The sequence below is a fragment of the Tyto alba genome, unplaced genomic scaffold (assembly GCF_018691265.1).
Source record: "Tyto alba isolate M040663 unplaced genomic scaffold, T.alba_DEE_v4.0 Super-Scaffold_13, whole genome shotgun sequence".
NCBI lineage: Eukaryota > Metazoa > Chordata > Aves > Strigiformes > Tytonidae > Tyto > Tyto alba.
Genome location: NW_024881275.1, coordinates 8,816,422 through 8,825,672, shown reverse-complemented (window position 1 = coordinate 8,825,672; position 9,251 = coordinate 8,816,422).

Here is a 9,251-nt window from a genome sequence, read left to right as displayed (position 1 = left end):
TACAGGACATGCGGGTATCAGTTTCCCTTGGACAAAAGAGGAATAAGCCTCTTCTTGTCTGAGCTGACCAAGTGGGGATGGGATCTGCTCTAAAAAGTAAATAATGTTAGAAGACCTCTATCATTCTCTTTAATTGTATCACAGTCTGAGAATGTAATGTAAAAAGACAACATAATTTCAGTTTCTCTATGAGTTATACTGATCAAAGTGAACGGTGAGAGCCAGTGTCATGAACTTTGACATAACTGAATCAAAACTGGAGTACTTGGTTGCTGTATCATGACAAACTGAAATCGCTATGGATGGCATTTACCCATTTGTTTAAATAAGGTCCTAAAAGTCAAACTCCTCCCCAAGGCATATTATAAATATAAGTGAAAACTGATAGAACAATATCACTGATGTGGCAAGAGAAGGATCCCTGTTTGCTTGAAGGAAAAGAGTATGACCTAAACATTTTACAGCAAGAAAAGTTCTTCGCTCGGGCTGACTGCTTGAAAATTTATCATGTCCGTCACAAAACCCTATGCCACTATTCTGAAATGGAGAAATCTTACTCCGATCAGGGAGCTAAGGCTCATATTTTTCAAAATTAATTATAGCATTAAAATGTAAATTTTACAAAAGATAGCCTTTTAAAAATGTTTATTTTTAGCTGAAGTAAACAGAAATACTGTGATGCAAAAGGAAAAAAAAAACCTCTATAGTTTGCATACAATCTGTTAATTACATTGTATAGTCATTAGGAATTTGATTACAGGAACACTATAATTTTAATTGGTACAATTAAAGTAGCACAGCACAAATTCCGTAAGACGCTTTGTAATCAGGATAGAAAGTCCTCCAGCAACAACTGAGCTAGGTTTTGTTTTCAAGGGTGCTGTAGTGATTTGTACCAGCTGAGTTTCTAGCTCCTTGTCTTGTCATCTAGTTGTGTCTGCAACTTCCATTTTAATTAATTCAGTCTTAAAGAGTTTTCTCAGTGTGCCTTTCTGCAAAATTTAGCTGCTAATCAGCACTAATGCAATGTTACCGCTTTCACCGCTGGATTTCTGGGAATCTTGTGTAGTCCTGACAACACCCTGTTTAAATATTCATCCCAGATCTTTTAACAACCTTCTTTCTTTACAGCAAGATCCCAACAACTCTGAACAAGTACTAACTAAACACTGTTTTGAAAATCTATTAATGAACATAGATACGCATTGTATAGGTTTGATGATGACACTTACCCTATCCTTTGTGATACAGAGAAATTCCAATACTTTGCATGTTTCTGACATCTTTTCAAATGCAAATAATAATATGAAAGTTATTCCTTTCCATCGCAACCATAGGACAAAAGGAGATAGTAGTTAACTGTAAATTTCTTACTCTGATAAAAGTATCGAACAGAAACAGCAGATTAAAATTCTGTATTTTATTACTAAATTGTGTCAGAAGCAAGAGATCACAAAAGGTTTAAAATATGTACACTTTACTAGAAGACCAGGGGTATTGATGTGCATGCTGGTCTGTATTTTGTACATAAGGTCAAGTCCCAGAAACATATACATTTGGCAGTCTTCTAATTCAGAGACATGCTTCAGATTTGTATGTTGTTCGGCAGTTTTGTAAAACTCAGCTCGACAACTTGCAGATCAGATTCCAGCTCCTCAGGGCATTTCGATACGCGCACAATGCACAGCAGGCGAATAAATCCACAGAAACAAACAGAAGTGTTGACACACTTGAATTTACAAACCTCCTCCAGTACCAGGCTGAACCGGTCCTCTGAAATCGCTCATCATATCTGGTTTTGGCGTTCCCTTCCTGTTACAAAATAAAACAAAATAAGTTTTTTAGATCGATTCCTGTGACAGACATACACAGGTTTTTAATCAGCACAGATTCTTCTCTCTCTAGCTCTTCCTTGGATGCTTATGAAGCAAGGGCAGTAGTTTTTGTCTGGCTCGTTTACTAAAGATGTGTTTCTTCTGTCCCATTGTGCAAGGTTGTCTGACTGCAAGGACTGTTCTTGGCATTGTACCCCGTATGTCAGAACTTATTTTAGAAATAAAAGACCCAATTATTCACTTCTGGAAGTAGAAAAAGAATGAAACTCTAAGAGAACAGCCTTCACTGGGCCATATGTCTAAATGACTGTGACAAGCAGAAGTTGATGAATGCGTTGTCGGACATGAGTATGTATCCTTTCTGGTTAATAAACGGTGATTTATAAAACTGGAGGACATTTTAATTCTTTTGGTCTAGTGACAGTTGGCAGTTTTTATTTTTATTTACACGGTGCTCAGGGAACTATCTCCGAGCTTGACATGTGGGGAAATTACTAGTGAGAATGAGACATTCAGTCTCAGTTTCTGTAAAGATCCTACTGCAACTCTTGCCAGAGTTGGAACCACCAGCTGTCCTCAGCCTTGCTCAAGCCAGACTGCGATTTAGTGAAGGACTGCTTCACAGCTTTTTCTGGCATTCCTCCCTTCCCACTGACATTCCCTCAGACAACTTGCAGTTTCAGAGACACAACTATTTTAAAGAACAGGGATGATTCTGGGAGTGGTGGAGGAAGCATGTGTATATTGTCCATACATTACCATCTAGCAAGCAAATACATCTCCTGGAAATTGCTACCATCCCACAGGGACTGTTGAGACGTTTCAGGGATAGGCGTACAAAGCATAGTGGTTCACTCATGTTTGTGTCTCATGCTCGGATGATGGTCCTCAAAAGGTGGAAATTATGTTAAAACCACCGGATTTAGCAGCATAATAACCTTGCAGACACCATTGCCTCCACTGACTGTGCAGAGAGCTTAGATGTCCCAGTTCATCTGAAGATGTTACTGGTGTTTGATGCTGACTGTGACAAATAACTCCAGGAGAGATTTACATGGAAAAGCCTTCATCTGTGGGGAAGTCCAAGTGGCAAATGGGGATAGGTAGTTTCGACAGTAGGACAAAGTCACACTCTATTCAGCTGGATATTCTGCCATGAATACCTATGCTGTATTTCACAGAAAAGCCAAACAATTCTTTACTACCTACAGTCACTCGGAGTAGCATTACATCGAGGTGGAATGTTCTCTGTCTCTACTGACTGTGGGTTTATAATTTTACTGAAAGGAAAGGATTTTAGTATTTCTGTAACTTCAGAGATGCCATGCCCAAACCAAGCTAAAGCAGTGTCTCACACTGGGATGCAGTCCTATGGTCTATGATGTTGAGATGCTTACTAGTGACAGAAGAAGATCCCACGTTCGTAAGGTTCAGTGGACTCTGATTAAAATAAGTATTTACAAAAATGCTGCCACATCACCTGCTGCTCAGACTGACCACCTGATACCTTCCACAATCTTTGCTGTACACAACTCAACTCACCCCTTTGAATTCCACACAAAAAGTGTTTCCTCGTACCTCTGTTGATCTAAAGCTTCAGAGGTAAGTTCTCTTTTACATGGATGCAGATCCAGAGTAACAGCACCAGCCTAACTTAATTTCTTGGGTCTAAGGCAAGAGTTCTATAAAACGGTATTAAACGTTTGTATTTATTAAAATGGTTAGAGAACCTTTCCTTTGTGTGTGTGTGTAGTCACTCTACCTTTAAAAAGTGATGAAGAAGCATACTGATCCTAGGACGAGAGTGACGTGCACAGGAGATGACCTAGAAAAGCTGAAAAATCACACGTAAGAGTAGATTTCTCTGAGCGCAGGATATGAAATACTAAAGAATATAATTAATGTCAGAACATTTATTTTCAGACCATTACGGATGAGAGAAATAACCATAAATTGGAATAAATGCTCTATATATCAAATGGCCCAGAACAAGGGAGGATGAATGCGTTTATGAAGTAGCCTGAAGCTGAGTCTGGGGGAAGGAAATATCTTAAAACGCACAGAAAGAAGGGGACACTGACAAAGAATTAAACTCTGAATCCTCACGTGGCACAGATAACAAAACTCATGAAAGACAAGGAAGGTTTGGTCCTAAAATCTGTCTCTAATGAGAAAATACAGCAGAGATGCAAGATGAGCAGAAGGGTTTTAACTCTCTGCAAGGCCTTTTGAAGCCATTTAAAACAAAACCCGACAGGTTAGCTCATGTTATTCAATTCATTACACAGATGTTCACAGATTTGCTTGCTGATTTAAGTGATTGACTGTAGGAAATATATCTTCAATCAGTAGGACCTCAGAAAATTCAAGATGTCTACCATGTTTCATCTCTACTTGCCTCACCCACGAGACCCAGGAGAGCTCTCAATAATGTTAAAAGACCTCCATCACTCTCTTTAATTGTGTCACAGTCTGAGAATTTAATTCTAACGCAACATTTGGACAAGGTGCTTGCAAACTAATGTACAAACTTGCAAACCTGTACAGCAACTGCTGCCTGACTGAAATCTCTGAAAATTATTATCTCTGTGAAACAACTTAAAAAAAAAAACCAAAAAACAAACAAACAAAAAGAAATAAACCACCAGAATCTACATAATTAATTGAACACATATGGTGTGAATCAATCAATGACATGACCCATGCACCGTTAAAAACATGCAAATGTGGCAAGAGACTTAAACACCTTGAAGATGTTTAAATCGTGTCTGAGTAAGATTTCTCAATGCAAAAGATGTCATGTGGAAATGGTACTATCGTATGGAGCAAACATAGACACCTGTGAAGAGCCTTACACTACACAATGCTTAATGGTCTGGATCTTCTTGAAAGCGCCCTCTGGCACCGTGAGCTAAGGCAAAGCTGCAAATCTGAGGAGAGAAGCGCTCAAGTTCAGGGAAAAGGAATAAGCAAAGGAAGGCCCTAACACAAAGCTGGTAAAAACACACACACTCACACACACACACAAACATAGAACAAAGTACTTGTGAATGAGTCCATGTGCTACCTGACCAAATTTTAAACGGCATTCACGCTTTGCAGCATGATTTCTTTATTACACCTGACACTGAAGTACAAGATCTGGTCACAGAGGTGGCAGCAGGTGCCAGATCAAGGGAGCTGCCTTTGAGCAGAGCATGGATGTTCGCCCCTTCTGTAACTTCCTTAGAGGTTGTCTTCAAAGCAGCAATCACACATATTTTCCAACACTGCCAGGAACATGTGAAAAGGGAGTACCCAGGTAAAAGTATTTTTATCCCCTTTCTGCAGTCTGGAGAACAGCTCTCAAGATATGATACTTTATTCCAGGGTTGTTTTGTTTCCTTGTCATCATTCCTCCTATGGGAAGTGGATCCCTGAACCCTTGGCTGCATTAGAGATTGATATAACCATCTACATAACACCACTGCAATTAACAGAGTGCACATTTATGCCATGAGTCCACATGTTCATGCCAAGGGTTGCATTTGCTATTTAATCCAGCAAAATTCATATGAGATTTTTTTTTTTTTCTCAGTGCTACACAAAGGTGCCTGACTAGCTTTCAATACCATGAAATGAAAAGTAGAGCAAGATATTTTGTTCTGTATTTGTGCAAATGGCTTAATCTCAGCAGGATATCTGTTCCACAAAAGCTTTGAAAGGCAAACAAATTATTTATATGCATCACAAAAACCATCACAACTTCCACATCTAATTAGCACAATGTGGTAACATTCACAGTGATATGCTGTTCACCATAATCTCCTCCCCAATGGTTTATTTTCTGCTTTCACGGTAATGTTAAGGAAGACAGCTCATCTCACATTCTACACATCAAGCCATAAACATTTATCAGGGTGTCAGCAGAGAGTAACGGTTACAGGTTGTCAATATCTAATCTGCAGTAAAATTAAATCATAGACCATTAGACCCAGTTCATCAAGGAAAGAGTTCAGGGCAGGTTCTGAACTGCAGGTCAGGAAGCGTCTAAACGAAGCATATGCAATCTTCTGCCCCTTTTGACCATGGAAACAGCACAGAGTATCTGCACATGCACGCTACATATGCACAGCATCACCCCACAGCACACCTTGTTTTTAAGAACAGGCTGCATCAGCACTACTGCTCCTGAGGAATCACCACATTGCTCTTGTGGACAGGCAGCCTCGACCCCATTGCTTACGTGACAGAGACCAGCACAGGACCAAAGGGCTGTCGTCAGCTTTCAGTGATGGGATAATTTCCAAGAGTTTCTTGTCTGTGGGAACTTTGTGTAACCCGCTAGTAAAAACCACACCTGATATCCGAGGAGGTGTGCCCCTTGTTTTCCTTTTGTAGAATCATAGAATGGTTTGGGTTGGAAGGGACCTTAAAGATCACCTAGTCCCACACCCCTGCCCCAGGCAGGGCCCCTTCCCCCAGCCCAGGGGGCTCCCAGCCCCGTCCAACCTGGCCTTGAACCCTTCCAGGGAGGGGGCAGCCACAGCTGCTCTGGGCACCCTGGGCCAGCGCCTCACCCCCCCCACAGGGAACAATTTCTGCCTTACATCTCACCTAAATCTGCCCTCTTTCAGTTTAAAACTGTTAGCCCTTATCCTATTCCCACACCCCCTGATCCAGAGTCCCTCCCCCTCTTCCCTGTCCCCCCTTTAAGCCCTGGGAGGCCACTCTCAGGGTCCCCCCGGAGCCTTCTCTTCTCCAGGCTGACCCCCCCCAACTCTCTCAGCCCGGCCCCCCAGGGGAGCTGCTCCAGCTCCCCCAGCATCTCCGTGGCCTCCTCTGGCCCCGCTCGAGCAGCTCCGGGTCCTTCTGCTGTTGGGGGCCCCCGAGCTGGCCCCAGCACTGCAGGGGGGTCTCCCCAGAGCGGAGCAGAGGGGGAGAATCCCCTCCCTGGCCCTGCTGCCCCCCCTGCTCTGGCTGCAGCCCAGGGCACGGGTGGCTTTCTCATTTGTAGAGACATGCCCAAGCCACCAAAACATGAAAATGAAAGGAGTTATGATCCTCTGTTAGCAACCCAACGTGGTAACCATGCTCTTCATTAAATGACTGTGAAAATGGCATGCCGCTGTGCAATGCTGTTCTTCCTGCATCCTCTTCCCTTCCAAAGCAGGACCACACCTATCTGATTTTTTATAAACTCCCAGTGATCAGAAGTGTGGAAATAATAACACTCATTTACCAGATTAGTAGAACTTCTTCCGTTTCAAAGACTTCTCCGTGCTTTCTAAAGTTTAATAAACTTGGCTTGATGGAAGCTCCTTCCTCCAAAGTATCCGAGAGGAGCATTTAAAAAGAAAACCTGCCCTTGGGCTGACTGTCAGCATCCATGCCTTCACCCGCTTTGTGCAGCTCAAAGGTGAGACAAACCTCAGGCCTGAAGCCAGCTGCCTGTGCCAGACTAGTGCTAAAGCAAAGTGTAAGGAGTGGGGTTGAGCTGAGACCCCGAGTCAAACCTTCAGCTAATGTGGTAATACAGCCCCAGCCCGAAATGCTGTTGTTTCCTACAGCACAGGCTGAGAGCAGTACAATAATGCTTTGTAAATCTCACCTGCTCTGAGCTGATAATATTGTTCTCCTTTAAGAGACTGAGTCACTGGGAGATGTAAGGTAGTGGTGACGACTGAAGCGACTTGTTTGGCTGGCTCTCAGGAGAGGACAAAGATGCCTTTGCCTACTGCTGTAGCCTTGCCACAGGACTTCCTTTTACCCACTTGGCCAGTAACGGCTAAAATACTAAGAATTACCTTCACAGGCATTTCAGTTTTTATAAAAACACGGGCCGGAGGGTAGAGAGTACCAGCCCCGCAGGGTTCCCACTGTTTCCTGTTTGTTCTAGATCTCTTTCATGGGCAATTTTCTTCCAAAGCTTTCTCCTTCGAAGCACGTTACTATTCTGCTTAATCCTCATTCAAACTTCAGTTTGCCACAGGTAACTCAGTCAGGCAGCATCCACCACTGCTGTCATCAGAAAGATGCTGAGGGCTTTGGAAACCCCTCGTCAGAACATCAGAAGCAACTTTTCCATTCAACTCTGCTCCAATTTCTTTTGCTTGTTTTGACCCATGCCAGGTCAAAATACTGCAAGGTAGTGTCATCTAAAAATTAAAAAAAAAAAAAAAAAAAAAAAAGGATAATTAAATGACTTAATTATTTGTGGCTAGATTTCTCTTTTGCAGCGTGTGTCTGCTTGTATTATGATATCAGTTTCACCTGCTAGCATATGCAATATGAGCCTCCCTGCGAGAAAGGAAAACGAGAGCTGCTTTCTCTGCCTGTTCTGCTAATCTGCCCCTGCCCTACTTATTGCTCATACATCTAATTTGGCATAAGGTGACACACATCCCTGGCACAGGCATTCACATTTTTACAGTACTGTGGCTTGGCAGTTTATTTCTTACTTAGGTGTGTCCTTCCTAAATAGGCAAGCTAATGGAGAAAATTTACTCATTTCATCACTCATTTAATCTCATGCGTTTCAATTTGTCATACTTTGCCGTGTCTATTTCTGACATCTCACTTCTTGTATCAAGGAGATATATATTCTCCTTGGAAGTATTCTGCCACTGACACTTCTTTATTCCGAGTAATCTCTTTGAAACAGCCTCACATTTGTTATCAAGACCTCCACACGCCTCCCAGCACTCAGAAGAGAAAGCACAAATGTAACTGATTGTGAATTCTGTAACTTGGCTAATGTTCCAGTAATTTGCTAATAGCTTTTACTTTCTCCAGAAGTATTCGTTTCTGTCTACAGGCTGCTAGATGCTGGAGGACAGAGTCTGCAAGGAACTCAGGGAAGCTGGCAAAGGAAAACTTCCACAACAGCTCCCCAGTTAAAAATCATCTTATCCTGGGATCGGTGCAGACCTCTTGATACCATTTTCTCTAATTAAATCTCTGAGAGAAAGTTATGAAGTGAATTTCAAAATAAACATTTTTACTTGGTGGAGTTGGCAGCATAAGGAAACTGTTTTGCAAAGAAGTGTGCAAATGCAGTTTTACAGAAAGTGTCAAATAAATGTTTGCTTTTGCTCTTAGAAACCTTTGCTCAGTGATACTTGCAGGAAGGATTCCCCTGTGCCAGTGTCTGCCTGGGGGATGGGAACTGTGTGAAAAATAACAGTGTGTTAGAATGCAAAACAAGCAGCTGAGAGAACAAATACAGAATACTTAATGATAATGTCCAGGCAGCCGTCCACTGTGCCCTGTCCAGACACTTAGATCAAAGTCTTATGCAAATGCTCAAAGGCATGATGCCAGGTAAAAGCAAACTCTTAAACAGCTCTGGATGTAAAAGCAGCTCCATTCCCACACTTTGATAATCCAAAAGACGTTATTTTTTTAATCTTTTCTAAGTTCTTGAACAAAAGTATT